General features: G+C 36.4%; 1 pseudogene; it reads right to left on the bottom strand.

Moving 5' to 3' along the window:
- Nucleotides 1-5,009: 5,009 nt before the first annotated feature.
- Nucleotides 5,010-17,230, bottom strand: part of LOC127849005 (inversin-like) — a 66,710-nt pseudogene continuing 54,489 nt past the window's right edge.

Below are 17,230 nucleotides of genomic sequence, written 5' to 3'. Positions count from 1 at the left end.
GAACGCGACTCAAATGATAAATGATAAAGGCCCTATATGCATATTACTTATTGTGGATGTTTTAATATCAGAGATGTGTGCGATTCTGATTGGTAACGATATTGAACACAATCATGAGGTGCATGTACACCATTTGCACATAAATATCTGAATCAATATCTGTATCGCTTCTAAATCAATTTTTGTTTTTGCCATTTTTTAAGTCACTAAATTAACGAGGCATCAACCAGTTTTAATGACAAGTTCAAGTACATACATTATTAATGATTAATGGAAACAGTAGGACTTTTCAACCTGGCATTTTACAGCCGACGATACCTATTCCTCCTTGAAGTGCATTTTTTTTATAAATGTTTTATTTTATAAAACCATGTACCACAATCTCTGGTCATATTTTATATGCCTAACAAAGCGTAAATATTCCATAGCATAATATAATCTAACTATAATTCAGGAAGAAAATTAACTTGTTAGAACACAGTTTATTAAGTTGAATACGAAATTACATTTAAATTCCGTCTTAGAGTAAATTATACGATATTTTAATTATGCAAAATAAACACAATAACCATTTAATGTCAGGTCGTATAACATTCGTTATTTATGTTTACCATATGTTGAACGAACGATAAAATAACACGAGGATGAATATAATCTTTAACAAAATGTATGTTCATGGTGGTTACATTCCTCTTTCATGTAATGTACGTGTACAGGCTCATCAGGGACGACACTTACCGCTTTACAGGCTAATCAGGGACAACACTTTCCGCTTTTATCGATATTTTTCGTCTAAAGGAAGTCTCTTCTTAATGAAAATTCTTTGTAAGGGGAACCTAATACGCATGTGCGGACTGCACAGGCTAATCTGAGACGACACTTTATACAATTGCATTAAGCCCAGTTTTCCCAGAAAGTGGCACAAATTGTCACTGATTGATATTCACACGAGATACATATTCTGCTTCTTTTGCAGCATCCAGCCTTCCGACACAAAGTAAATGGTGTGTTTTACATTTGTACAAATGTTACGCCGCATTCATGGGCTAATTAAAACGCGTCAATGTCTCGCACTTCCACGCGCACTTCCACGCAACGGGAGGGCACAATCCTTGTGTAGGAATTCGCCTCTTGTATATGATGTGATTAAGAAAAAAATATATGAATGTTTCGCCTTACTGCGCCTCGCTGTCACCGCCGCGAGATTACATTCCTAGCGTTGCTGAGCTCCACAATTGTTCCGTTCTTGTCCTCGACGATCTGTTTGAGAATCCGGCCGCGCGAGAACGGATAGTTCGACACCTCGTTGACGGCATGCGACCACGCGTCGTCCGTGGCGGCCTGGCGGTTCGGGAACCAGTCGCTGACCACTTCCGTTTTCCAGGTAGCCGCCGGGCCCCGCAAGGAACTTCGCCACCCACATGTACTCGTTGTTATCGATTGAGTCGCCACTTCCGTTAGTTTTTACCGAGTTATCGGACATGTAAATGTTGTTGTTGTTGATGTTGTTATTTTTAGACTTATTGTTCATGATTGCTCATCGGCTGTAAAGATGTTCGCGTTTTGTTGACATATAACATAACTTCCGCTTTATCTACCAGTTTTTTTCACCAGTGCTAACTTAAACACTAGTGAATCCAACGTTCTTTGCTCTGATTTTTTTACAAAATATTTTCTATATATTTTTCAATATCCAAGAAAGGCGTGTTTAAATTTAGAACGCACTTCAATGACGTTAAATGAGATTATTTAATCTGTAAGTAATACCACGCAAAACAACTCACTATCTTAATATATTCACCATTAATTTCACTAACTTATCACGGATTCTCTCAATTTTTTGTCAATGTTAAGCCGATAATTGTCGTGTAGACTCGACTAGAACAGCCAGGTCTATTAAATCTTTCCCAATATTCGTGGTTTCTATTTCCATTGCCAACCTGTATCATTAAGCGTATAACTCAACAAACGTCGTCAACATATTCCCATCCGTAGCTTGTTTCGAGTCGAAACAAAATGTGCGGCCTTCGAAATATTTTCAAACCAGCTGCGAATTTTTAGTTCCGTTCGATTTGTGTCTGAAAAAGAACAGAAACAACAACTCAAATATACAAAATACACTATTCAACCTTGCGACAAATGAAAATGATTTTATTTACAAAACGATATGATAGGCTAAACATTTTGCTTAAAAGCCGACACAAGAAATGAGAGAACCAGCACATAACCTTCAAGTATTATATGCATCAGGTTTTATGTTGCAGAAAAAAGGTGAATAATTTATGTTGCAGAAAAAAGGTGAATAATTTAAAATGTGGAATATTCAACTTGGTTTCAAATTTTACTGTATTATTGATTGTGTTGTTCTCGCACAGTTAAACTTCCGAAATATCCCCAAACTATTGACGAGTCTGTAACTGCATCCTTTCCGAATATCGTTTAATCAATCGCACATTCTCGGCCCTTTCCGTAAAACATCGGATAAGTGCGAGGGGTACCGAATATCATGTAATGCGAACATCAGTTCTACGAAAATTGAATACAACTTATCGACTAATTCGAAATAAACCGACCCATAATAGCTATTAAGTTATTCAAGTCTGTGACTAGGCGGTAAGAATGCACTCGGGACGTCAACATGAAACGGTAATTTGAATATCTATTTAAAATCGCAATAAATCGACCCATACTAGCTCTCGAGTTATTCAAGCCTGCACGAAGGTGGAAAGAGTACAATAGGGACGTGCTGTAATTGCATCGCAGTGTGATAGTGATCTTCACTTTTGACCTAGTGACCCCAATTTTAATAGGTTTCTTCTACTTTCTAAGGCCAATGCACATGTGAAGTATCAAGCCAATCGGTCCATTCGTTGAGTTATTAATCGGAAACGAAATGGTCTACCGACAGACATCCAGCAAAACAATATACCTTCTTCTTCAAAAGAGGGGCATACACACAGTAACTAACTAAAGGTACATGTATATATGAGCTTCGTTCTGGGAAAATTAGGCTTAAAACAAGTGCGTCAAGTGTCGCCCCTGATTAGATTAGATGCACAGATGAAAATCAGATTTTGTTACTAAAAGAGTTGCAACTTATATGCAGTCTTGATTTTATTCAGATATAATTTTGATCTGATGCTATTGTATGAACAAATCTGGGAAAATGGAGTTCAATACATGTTCGTCAAGTGTCTTCCTAGATAAGCCTATGCAGTCCGCACAGACAAACAGCAAAAACACTTCTGCCTAGACTTGATTTTCGCCACAAAGGGACTTCTTTCTTAACAAAATACCATAAAAGCGGAAAGTGTTTTTCTCTGATTGGCTTGTACAGACTGCACAGACTAATCCGGGATGACACTGTAGGTACATGCATTAAGACTGGATTTTCGAGGCAGAAACCTGGTTACCTGGTGAACAGAGAGAAATACAACTTAAACAATGTATACTGTAAAATGCCTGCAACACAGCGACAAATAACATCATCTCATAGCAAGTCGTCGGGACTGTAAATTTCCAGATTGATTTATTTGTGAATGGAAACCCTAACTAACCCACAACACATTGATTAAATGTTCAATGGGTTCGCCGCACCTAAAAATCTTAAAACTAAATATAAATGATCTTGTACTGGTATTTTGCAAATATCATGCATTTATTTGGCTAAATATATCAATTTACTTAGACAATATATGTATTTTTTATTTTTCGCTCGCCTGTGATATAACAAAAAATAGAATAAAAATAAATGTTTTTTTTTTTGCTCGCTCGCTCGCTCCATTTTTGGGAAGCAAAAATCCGTAGAACAAATCATCAATTTGTTGTTGCCTTATGAAATCTGTACTTGCACTTACAAAACAAATAGAATACTTACGAAATCAAAATCTCATGTTTGCCTGTATATGCTTATGAACAAGAATTTTTAATGCATTTTAAATAAGAAAATAGAATTATGTCTTCATATTGTAAGGTTCATGGGACAGAATACATGAACAAGAAAATGCAGACAATGTTTTATACAAAATAATTAATTGGTATTTTTTTACTTTTCAATTAGCAGAAAAAATGGGCACATGTATACTGCTGTAAACAATCATAATTCTTAAAAAATGCAATTGCATCCCATTTATTTTTTCGAAAAATGAAAGTTCAAAAGATAGCTGTTAAGCCCACACCAAAGTTTACTGAAAACTGCATGATTGATAAAAATTAACAAAGTGATTTATTTATAAACCCACTAGATCCAGATCCAAACCTGGCATCAACCACGATCAACCACTTACCAAGTTTTCTCAATATTTAGTCATAAATATTGTTTCTAGACTGGTTAACAAGGTTTTTTCAAGACTGGTAAACAATATTTTTTCTAGACTGGTTAACAAGGTGTTTTCTAGACTGGTAAACAAGGTTTTTCTAGACTTGTAAACAATGTTTTTTCTAGACTGATTAACAAGGTTTTTTCTAGACTTAATAACAAGTTTTTTCTAGACTTGTTAACAAGGTTTTTTTGGACTGGTTCATAAGTATTTTTTTCTGAATCATTCAACCTAGTTTTTGGACACACATTACCCAAATGATACTTGGCTTAGATATTGTTAAGATAAACATTCAGATATGTGGCCTAACAGGCTAAATCTTGACAATGTACAGATACAGGACACACAATTGACTCTGGCTGTTGCTCCGTTAATATGCCGTTTAATCAGTGAATATCAGATACTATTTAATGACCCCTTGTAAATAACTGTATATATGTATTCTTCATATCAGTTTTTGCACCCTGTCCATTCAAAATTAACATCTGACCAATATATAAGGTGTCATTTAAAGTTTCAGTTTATCAATCATAGGTATGTTTGGAGTGGTAAGAAATCAACACTCTTGTATCGCAAGTGAAGGGCATCTTTCTTTTACATATTTGTTCTCAAAAATTCTCCTTATGAAAGAATTGTTCATCCCTGATCAAATTACAACATAAACTTTGCATAACCATCTGAGGTCGACCTTTAGGGCACCTTCTGAAAGCCTAGCAATAAACCAATCAGATCGTTGCTTTCAAAGTATGAAAAATAAATTGAAACAAGATGTGTTTGTGAAATACTATGTCCCCCATATATATTTGACCTTTAACCTTGAAGGATGACCTTGACCTTTCACCAATCAAAATGAGCAGCCCCGTGACATGCACATGCATGCCGAATATCAAGTTGCTATCTTCAATATTGCAAAAGTTATGGCCAATGTTAATGTTAGATGCAAACCAACAAACCAACAAACAGACAGGGCAAAAACAATATGTCCCCCAGTATAGACTAGGGGACATAAAAAGTTAGATAAATATCCCATTTTATAAGTGTTTAGTGTTAAGAAAAATGTTCAAATTAAAATAACAGTTTTAAATATGTATTTATGATAAAAAAGTATTTCCTTTTATGCAGTTAATCAATAATTACTGAATAATTCTATAATACAAATAAACTGCCAACATTTTGTTAAAGCATTTGGGCACAAATTCCAAATTTCATGGCTGATGGCTCTATTCCCTAAATGGTAAAAAGGCCACAGAGTATACCATATTAAATACAACACATTGTTTCACACCTCTGTACCAGTGATGGATAGAGGTCCCTGCTGAACCAATATTTACCTGTGATGTACCCTCTTATTTGACCCCCTTTTCAACCCTATTTAGCAGTGATGGACCCTTTTTTGGACCCCTTTTCCAAACCTATTTACATGTACCTGTGATGGACGTCTGTTTTGGACCCCTTTTTCCACCCTATTTACGCTTGATTGGTCATTGTCGGCTCGGGTACTACTTACATGTACCCCGGGTACTCGTAAGTATACTTATATGTACCCCTGGTACGGTGAATAGTTAATCATACCCGGTCAATATTAGACTGTACCCGAGGTGTATTCCCGCCCAAAATCCGATGTCGTTAAAACGCGCTACCGATTATCTTGAAAACACTTCTCTTTAAAAAAAACTGCATCAACATGCTTTTTGAGTATGAGTTTCGATAATATAGGGGTCATTTTACAGAAAACTGAAATACATGTGAATATAATTAATTAAAAAAAATAGCCGACAACGACCGATTTGGCGTTAAATTTCCCGGGTACATTTTAGTATATTTACCGTACCCGGGGTACATATAATTATACTTAAGAGTACCCGGGGTACATCTAAGTAGTAACCGAGCTGACAATGACCAATCGCGCCCTATTTACCAGTAATGAACCCCCTTTTTCCAACCCTATTTACCTGTGAAGGACTGCATGTTACACCCATATTCTCCTGTGATGGACCCTTATTCTTGCCCCTATTTACCTGGGACGGAAAGAGCTCCCTGCTCCAGGAGAAACTGAGCCACCTAATGATGTTCACCCATCAGAGGGTAGTCCAGTGGAGTGTACCTGAAATGGAAGGTAACGCATATGGATATGGGCCCGTTATCATGATACTTATCATTTATTTGCTCAGGAGATAACATATATGTGTCCACTGTGCATTTAGTATATCCTGCAGCTCATTAACAATATCAAATCTTCGTTATAAGAGTATGTACATATTCCTCCCCAAACTAAGGGTTAAAATTGAGAATGATGGTCTAACTAATCTTAAATATTGAGACAAAGTTGAGTCAGAACGTTGACTTAATTATGTTCGTTTTCTTCATGTTTGTACCTATCTTCTGTGAACTCCATGTGGTTGGGAAATGTTCTGTATTCTATCAACAGCTTTACATACCTATCCCCAGTAAACTCCATGTGATTGGGAACTGTTCTGTATTCTATCAGCAGCTTCACGGCGTCAAGATGACCTTTACTGCACGCTCAGTGTAGGGCAGTCATCTCCTGCAAAGAAACACATGGTCAAACACATGGTTCCAATTTGTTTATAAAAATATACTTTACACACAGTGGGAAAATAGGAAGTAATCATACTGTAGGAAAATTTCCTTTAGAAAATGGACATAAAGGAAGAGCATAAAGTATTGTCCTAGATAAGCCCGTGTAGACTGCACAGAGGCCAATCCAAGACAATACTCTCTGCCTAGACTGGATTTTTGTTAAGAAAATACTTCATTTAAACAAATATATCAAAAAAAGGGGAAAGTTTCATCCTTGAAATCACATTTAAACAATAAAACTCTTAAGCCAATACCACAAAGAGCATGATTGTAAGCCTGTGACATTCAAAACCATGGTTCACAGTATGCCTGAGACATTCAAAACCATGGTTGACAATATGCCTGTGAAATTCAAAACCATGGTTCACAGTATGCCTGTGACATTCAAAACCATGGTTCACAGGATGCCTGAGACATTCTAAACCATGGTTTACAGTAAGCCTGTGACATTCAAAACCATGGTTCACAGTAAGTCTGTTACATTCTAAACCATGGTTCACAGTAAGACTGTGACATTCTAAACCACGGTCTACAGTAAGCCTACGAATTTCAAAGCCATGGTTCACAGTACGCCTGTGACGTTCAAAACCATGGTTCACAGTAAGCCTGTGATGTTCAAAACCATGGTATAAAGTAAACCTGTGCCATTCAAAACCATACTTCACAGAAAACCTGTAACATTCAAAACCATGGTTCATAGTAAGCCTATAACATTCAAAGCAATGGTTCACAGTAAGCCTGTGACATTCAAAACCATGGTTCATAGTCAGCCTGTGACATTTAAAAACAATGGTTCACAGTAAGTATGTAACATTGAAAACCATAGTTCACAGTAAACCTGTGACATTGAAAATTATCGTTCACAGTAAGCCTGTGATGTTTAAAACCGTGGTTCACAGTCAGCCTGTGACATTGAAAACCATGGTTCACATTAAGATTGTAATGTTCAAAACCATGGTTCACAAAAAGCCTGTAACATTTAAAACCATGGTTCACAGTAAGTCTGTGACATACAAACCAGGTTTCACATAAAGCCTGTGACATTCAAAACCATGGTTCATAGTCAGCCTGTGACATTTAAAACAATCGTTCACAGTAAGTATGCAACATTTAAAACCATGGTTCACAGCAAGCCTGTGACATTGAAAATTATGGTTCACAGTAAATCTGTGACACTCAGAACAATGGTTCAAAGTAAGCCTGTGGCATTTAAAACCATGGTTCACAGTAAGCCTGTGCAATTCAAAACCATGGTTCCCAGAAAGCCTGTGACATTCAAAAACATAGTAAACAGTAAACCTGTGATGTTCAAAACAATGGTTCACAATAAGCCTGTAACATTGAAAACCATGGTCCACAGTAAGCCTGTGATGTTAAAAAACCATGGTTCACAAAAAGCCTGTACCAATTAAAACCATGGTTCACAGTGAGTCTGTTACATTCAAACCATGGTTCACAGAAAGCCTGTGACATTCAAAACCATGGTTCACAGTAAGTCTGTGACATTCAAAACCATGGTTCAAATTAAGCCTGTGACATTAAAAAACATGGTTGCCAGTAGCCTGTGACATTCAACACCATGGTTCACAGTAAGCCTGTGACATTAAAAACCATGATTCTTAGTAAGCCTGTGACATAACAAGATGCGTTTGTGAAACACAATGTCCCCCTATATGACGTTTGACTTTGAAGGATGACCTTGACCTTGTGAAGAATGACCTTGACCTTGACTTTTCACCACTTAAAATGTGCAGCTCCATGAGATACACATGCATGCCAAATATCAAGTTGCTATATTCAATATTGCAAAAGTATTCATAAAATAAGCGATTTGGGCCAAATATATTTGACCTCTGACCTTGAAGGATGACCTTGACCTTTCACCACTCAAAATGTGCAGCTCCATGAGATGCACATGCATGCCAAATATCAAGTTGCTATCTTCAATATTGCAAAAGTATTTATAAAATAAGCGATTTGGGCCACATATATTTGACCTCTGACCTTGAAGGATGACCTTGACCTTGACCGTTCACCACTCAAAATGTGCAGCTCCATGAGATACACATGCATGCCAAATATCAAGTTGCTATCTTCAATATTGCAAAAGTATTCATAAAATGAGCGATTTTGGCCACATATATTTGACCTCTGACCTTGAAGGATGACCTTGACCTTTCACCACTCAAAATGTGCAGCTTCATGAGATACACATGCATGCCAAATATGAAGTTGCTATCTTCAATATAGCAAAAGTTATTGCAAAATGTTAAAGTTGGCGCAAACAGACCAACAGACCAACAGACAGGGCAAAAACAATATGTCCCCCACTACTATAGTGGGGGACATAAAAACAAATTATTTCAAGAAGCAATTAATAATTTCATGTACAACAATAATAAATAAAAGACTGCAGTTTTAGGCTTCCTGTGTAATTTGGTCATTGGTTTAATATCCAGTAAACTGTATGACACTTATGTTGCAGATTTAAATAAATGAATATTTGTTTTTATACTATGTTTATGTATTAAGCTGGAGTGTAATATATATTGGATCTGGCACGAGGTGTTTATCATACCACATTACAGACAGACAGACCGACAGACAGGTAAAAAATTATATACCCCCGATCATTCGATCCCAGGGAATAAAAACAATTCTGACACTAGTTGTCATATCATACCATATTTTATTAAACTCGTCCAGGAAATTCGTTAGTAAGATCGCCAATGGCTCGCTTACTAACAAAATTCCTGAGCAAAAGATAATACGCCTATATGTTTTTCCAGTTTGATTACTCAATGGTCATACGCTTACCAAAGTATAAGAACTGCCACTGTTTGAGGCATGATGATTAAACAAAAAAACAATAATCAACTAAATCTCGTCTTTGTGTAATGAGCGTAGAGATATACAAATGTATCATCTTGACAAGCGCTTTATGTGGATATGACGTTATTTCTCAGCACCTGCTTATGTGGTCAAGGTCACCAAAGGACCGAGTCGTTTTTTGTTGGTGCTGACCAAAGTCCATCTAACGAAAATTGTACCTTTGTCATGAGCAAAGATCACCCAACGACATTGTTGTGCTTCTAATACGCCATAAAGGTAAATAGGCGGCCATTTGAGTTCTTTCGTAATTAGTCTCAGAGCATTTTTGTTTTCAAATTGAAATTTAAGTTTTTTATTGATACACCTGAAGGATTTTAAAAATTAAAATATTTTTTTGATAATGATGTATTATTTGATATTTTTCAAATACCTAAGTATGATTGTAATATACACGTATATGATATGTTTTTGCTATACAAAAATGGTTGAAATGATGAACAAGTTAAACGTGCTTTTTCTTCACTGTTTGATTTTTGTTTGTTAATTTGATTTTTTTCGCCATTTTTAGTAATATCATGGCGTTGTACGGTTTGATGAATAAGACTGACATAGAACTATTTACATGAAATCTATATGGAATAATAAAGTACATTTTCTGTATACATGTGTGTTCCGGCAATCCGACAATCAGATGTTCTGTGCTCGTGTGTATCACCAATGCTCAACACTTTGTAAGATTAAAACTAAAGGAAATCTTTATTGCCACGTGCCAGTTAATGACGTATTCCGTTGAAACGGTTGTAAGGACGTAGTTATTAATTTGATGTTATACGACCATTATACGGATGTTTAATTGAACATTTTCGATTTTTTTTTCGTGTAGAAGTTTACGACAGCGTGCCTGGTGCTGTGTGTGTGCCTAGGTAGTTGTTTACGTGGTTAACTAGTTAATGCTTTGGTAGCATGCAGTTTGAACAGTTTATCACGGAGAGATATCACAATTGATATTATAACTGTTGTGATCACACTATACTAAATGATTTCCTATACAAATACAATAAAGCAATAATTTAAACAAAAAAATATAAGAAAAACTTTTGCTCATAAAGACCTTCATAACCATACCTTTTCTTAAAGAGCATTCCAAGTCAAATTGATTAAAAAACATATGTAATGTAGTATGTAAGAAACAAGAGATTTAAAGGACACTGTTTAACAGCCATTTTTGTGGTTAAAATGGAGTTTATTAAACATATTATATGTTGAAAATAAATGAAATTGTTATAATAATGTGTTGTGAATAAATGCGGGTATTTAAGAGGAAGTTCAACAAATTTTTGCTTGTTTAATGAAAAAGAATTTCAAATGATTGTGCTACAATATTGTGAACAAACTATAGAATGCACACCAACAATATTGAGGACGCACTAAAGAATGCACGCCAACAATTCTGGGTAGCTTTGGGAACTTAAGGACCATATTCCGGGTCCTCCCATCGTATTAATATGAAGCTGAATGGGATGTGTTGTTGTATGGCTTAAAATAATATGTTTCAACCTCTTGCTTTTCAAACAACATTTTTGTGATCTTAGACACGGCTAACAGACGGTGCTCCTGTTTTGTACCACTAGTTTCCAATTGGAACATTAATGGAGATTGATTCCCACGCGTCCACGTGACAATAAATTGTGTTTTCATTAGAACGTTTTCATTGATGCTTGTTGTAATGAATTGGACGATTTACGACCGAGTCTGTGTGGATGTTTTATTGAAACGATTAGATAGATCTGTTACGTTGATATTTATCGTCCGACAGCGTGTATACACTCGATTTGCATCTGGACTTTTTATATTTGTCCAGTTTTGGGACAAACACACGGACAGACACACACATACAATTACAGACAGACAGGCAAAAAATAATATACCCTCGATCATTCGATCCGGGGGCATAACAATGGACACATGAATACAGTAAACAATCATTATTCTTAAAGATGCAATTGCATCCCTTTAATTTATTGAAAAATGAAAGTTCAACAAGATAGCTCTGAAGCCCTCACCTAAGTTTTCTGAAAAATAATTGTTGAAAATTGACAAATTAATCTATTCATTGATCCAGTTGACCCAGATCCAAACCTGACATTGATATTGTCACGATCAACCACTGACAAAGTTTTATCAAGATTAAGTCATAAATATGGTTTCTAGACTGGTTAACACGTTTTTCCCTAACCATTTACCACTTAGATAATATTTTGACGTTGTGTAGGACCTAAGAAATTTAAATTTAACTAAAGAACTTTCTTACTTTCAAGTAGTTTTAAAGGCTTCATTTCCAACCCTTTGATACTGATGAGCTGCAAACAGCAGAAAACCTGAACAGACTGCGAGTGACTCACAGGCTGTTCTGGTTTTACGCTGTTTGCACATAACAATTTGCACTTTGCTTCTGAGTGGGAAAGGGTTAAACATTCAACCTAATTTTTGGACACATGACCCTTATTATACTTGGCTAAGATAGTGTCAAGATAAACATTCAGATATATGGCTTCTAAATAGGTTAACAAGCTAAATTTTGACTCTGGCTGTGCTACTTTTTATCAGAGAACATCAGATAAAATTTAATGACCCTCTTGCCAATACCTGTATATTCTTCATATCAGTATTTGAACACTGTCCTTTTAAAATTAACATCTGATCAATAGATTAGGTGTCGTTCAAGGTTTCAGTTTTACAATCATATGTGTCTTGTTCTGAGAAAACTGGGCTTAATGCTTGTGCGTAATAAAGTGCCGTCCCAGATTAGCCTGTGCAGTTCGCACAGGCTAATCAGGAACGACACTTTCCGCCTAAACTTGATTTTTGGCAAGGATGGACTTCTTTGAAACTAAAAATACCATAAAAGCGGAAAGTGTCGTCCCTGATTTAGCCTGTGCAGACTGCACAGGATAATCTGGGACGACACTTTATGCACATGCATTAAGCCCAATTTTCTTAGAACAAGACACATATGTTTGGCAGTGGTAAGAAATCGACACTCATGTATTGCATGTGACAGGCATTTTTCTTTTACAGAATTTTTCTTAAAACTTCTACTTATGCAAGAATTGTTCATCAATGATCGAATCCTTAAATTATACATGTATTTGCATATCTATCTGAGGTCGCCCTTCAGGTAACCCTCTGACAGCCTAGCAATCAACCGATCAAATCTTTACCTTTACGGTTTAAACAAAGTAATTGAAAAATTAGATAAGTATCATAATTTATGTGTTTAGTGTTAAGAAGAATGTTCAAGTGAAAACAACAGTTTCAAACACGTATTTGCATTAAATGCAGTGTTGTCAATAATTCCTTAATTATTCTATAATACAAAAAAGCGTCCAACTTTTTGCTAAAGCATATAGGCTAAAATTCCCAATTTCATGGGCGTACGTTTTATTCCCTGAATGTACTGATAAGGCCAAATAGTATGCCATATTAAATACAAGACATTGTTTCACTCCTCTGTACCTGTGATGGAGAGAGGTCCCTGCTGAATCCATATTTACCTGTGATGGACCCCCTTTTTGGACCTCCTTTTCTGCCCTTATGTACCTCAGAAGAACTTCTTTTACACCCATATTTACCTTTTATGGACCCCTTTTTCCAACCATGTTTATCTGTGATGGACCCTCTTTTTGGACCGCTTTTCTACCCCTATTTACCTATGAAGGCCAATATTCCAACCCTTACTACCGGTGATGAACCTCTTTTTGGTACCACTTTTTACATCCCTAACTACCTGTGATAGACTTCGTTTTCAAACACCTATTTACATGTGATGGACCCCTTTTTCAAACCCCAATTTACATGTTATGGACCCCTTTTTCAAACCCCATTTACCTGTGATGGACCCCTAGTTGAACCTCCTTTTCAGGGCCTATGTACCTGTGAAGGACTGCTTTTTTGATCCCTATTTACCTGTCATGAACCCCTATTCTGGCCTCTTTATTTACCTGTATTGGAAAGAACTTTTTTCATCCCTATCTACCTGTGTGTGACCCCTATTTCTAACCATAATTACCTGTGATGGACCCCTTTTTGGACCCCTTTTTCATACCCCATCTTACCTGTCATGGATCACTTTTTTCAACCCTATTTACATGTCATGGACCTCCTTTTCAGCCTCTATGTACATGTGAAGAACGGCTTTTACACCCATATTTACATGCAATAGACCCCAATGCCGGCCCCTATTTACCTGTTATGGGAAGCGCTTCCTGCTCCAGCAGAAACTGAGCCACCTCATGATGTTTACCCATCTGGGTCCAGTGGAGTGAACCTGAACTGAGAGGTAATACACCATCAGTGCATAGGGTAGTTGAGTGTACCTGTAATGAGAGGTAATACACCATCAGTGCATAGGGTAGTTGAGTGTACCTGTAATGAGAGGTAATACACCATCAGTGCATAGGGTAGTTGAGTGTACCTGTAATGAGAGGTAATACACCATCAGTGCATAGGGTAGTTGAGTGTACCTGTAATGAGAGGTACTACACCATCAGTGCATAGACCAGTGGAGTGCACCTGTAATGAGAGGTAATACACCATCAGTGCTTAGTCCAGTGCAGTGTACCTATAATGAGAGGTAATACACCATCAGTGCATAGTCCAGTGGAGTGTACCTGTAATGAGAGGTAATACACCATCAGTGCATAGTCCAGTGGAGTGTACCTGTAATGAGAGGTAACAAATCAGTAAATCAGTTATCATGATCGTTATCATTTATTTGCTCACCTCAGGAGATTTCTGTGTCCACTAAATTCAACATATCAACAAAATATAAGGTTTTTTTAGTTACACTGTAAGTAACTGATGGGAGTATGGGATATACATCCCATACATCATCAGTTACTTATTGTTCAACGATTATATCTTAACCGACTACTCGATTACTCTGGGTGAATGGAAATTTCTTTTGGTGTATGGATAATACACAATTGGCACATGACTGTCTAAGCCAATCGGATTAGGTCATTATTGTAGAAGTTGAGATATTGAGTATGTCCTTCACCTCACAAACAATATCAAATCTTTGTTATAAGGGTATGCACATATTCCTCCCCAAACTAAGGGTTAAGTCAGACCAAATTGAGAATGATGGTCTAACTAATCTTAAATTTGAGAAAAAAAGTGAGTTAGAACATTTACTTAATTATGAACTACATGTGGTTGGGCTATGTTCTGTACTCAATGAGCAGTTTCACAGCGTCCAGTTGACCTTTACTGCATGTCCAATGGAGAGCAGTCTTCCCCTGCAAGAATTTGTTCCGTAGTTTATAAAAAAATTCCAAATAAAGGGAAGGTGTCTGTGATGAGCATTCATTCCGTGCAAAGAGTACGGTCAAACGTGTTTGCTAGTTGTTTACAAAAATATTCATATCTTATATATGAGCCTAATTCTGGGACAACGGGGCCTAATGCATGTGAGAAAAGTCTTGGATTAGCATGTGCAGTCCACACAGGCTAATCTGGGATGACACTTTACGCACACACAATCAAAGTTTTCCCAGAACTAGATGAGCGTTACTGCAGACCCAGTAAAGGGCAGTCATTACATACAAATAATATGGTCAAAAATTTGGTCCGGTAGTATGACAGACTATATACGAGCACTGCTCTGCGAAAACTGGGCTTATAATGCATGTTCTTAAAGTGTCCTCCCAGAGTAGCCTTTGCAATCCGCACAGGTAAATCAGGGATTACATTTTTTGCGTACACTTGATTTTTTTGTTTAAAATAGACTTCCTTTAAACAAAAATTCCATAAAAGCAGAAAGAGTTGTCCCTGATTAGTATGTGCAGACTGCAAAGGATAATATGAGAGGACACTTTATGCATATGCATAAAGCCAAGTATTCCCATAATATACAGGCATTCCATTAAATTGGCTTAACCCCTAATGGATTACATTAACATTTCTGGCTCAAACCCCTTATGCATTGCATTAACATTTCTGGCTTAAATCCTTATGGATTGCATTAACATTTCTGGCTGAAACTCCAAATGAATTGCATTAATATATCTGGCTTTAACTCCTAATGCAATGCATTAACATTTCTGGCTTAACCCCCTAATGAATTGCAAAAACATATCTGGCTGAAACCCCTAATGTATTGCATTAACATTACTGGGTTAAACCCCTAATGTATTGAATTAACATTTAAAGAAGGTACATTCGGCTTAAGTCGTGTTTGTTTTATCTTTAGTAGTATGTTGTACGAATTGTAATGTATTGTATATCCAATCGGTAACTGGCATTGAAAAAAGGATTAGGTAATAGTAACAATTTGTAGAACAACTTAAACTATGCATAAATATGAACAAAATATTTTTTGCATGTTGAAATACAGAAAATTAACATTTATCCTCAAAGCACTTTAGATCTTTAATCAATAATCAGGGGCAAATGCAGTTGTTATCATCCTATCTGTCTTATTCTGATCACCATTTGTTTAAACCAAATTAAGTTAGATCATGATGGAGATTAACATTTTCTGTGTGTGATCAATTCACAAAATGAATATAAAACTTCAGCTACAAGCCTGATATATTTAAAACCACGTACAAACACCATATTTCAAAAGCCTATAACGTGTCTTGGAAAGACTGTGACACGCCACATTTTTCAGTAATCTTGTAAGGTTTCTCACTAGTTTACCACACAGTTTTTTGCATTAAGGTCAGCCTTTTGCTCCAGGTCATGGTTACTCAAAAGTTTAACGACCAGTTGATGTAACAGTTTTTTTTACTTAAAACACTTATAATAAAATTAATTGTAAAAGCAATACAATTATCAAACATGTATAAATTATTGAACATACACATTTTTTTTTCTGTAATACATACATAAAAGGGTTTACAATTTAATCGCAGCAATAACTTGATCCAAAACTTCAACGGCTGGTCGCTAAACTTGCAGTTAAAGTTTTGAGCTAACAGGCCCTAGAGTACTGACACTCTGTTCTTACCTCACAGTCATTGGCGTTAGGGTCTGCTTTGTGCACCAGGAGTACTGACATACAGTTGACGTATCCACCGTACGCCGCACACTGGATTGGAGTTCACCTGTAGAGAAAACAACATTCTTCAGTACATGGTACGTCCTGGGCTAAATGCTAGATAGTGATTATATAGAGCAGTCTGTACAGACTTATCAGGAAAAACACTTTATGATTAATTTGGGTTTCGTTAACATAAAACTTTCTTTTAACGAAAAAGTCCATAAAAGCGGAAGGTCTCTCCCCGATTAATCTGAGCGGACTGCACAGGCTTATCTGGGATGCCACTTTATACAGATGTTTGTTGCCAAGTGATCTCCGAACCAGGCTTAAAATATTGTACATCCTTCGACCAGTTGTTTAAAAGGTTGACCATTGATTTATAAAAACCATGGTTAATTTCAAAATAACATGCACATAGATTTGTTCATCA

This window comes from Dreissena polymorpha, chromosome 10 (assembly GCF_020536995.1).
Source record: "Dreissena polymorpha isolate Duluth1 chromosome 10, UMN_Dpol_1.0, whole genome shotgun sequence".
In the NCBI taxonomy this organism is placed as follows: Eukaryota; Metazoa; Mollusca; class Bivalvia; order Myida; family Dreissenidae; genus Dreissena; species Dreissena polymorpha.
Note: the sequence above shows the minus strand (reverse complement) of the source record. Positions and strands in the feature narration are given on the sequence as shown.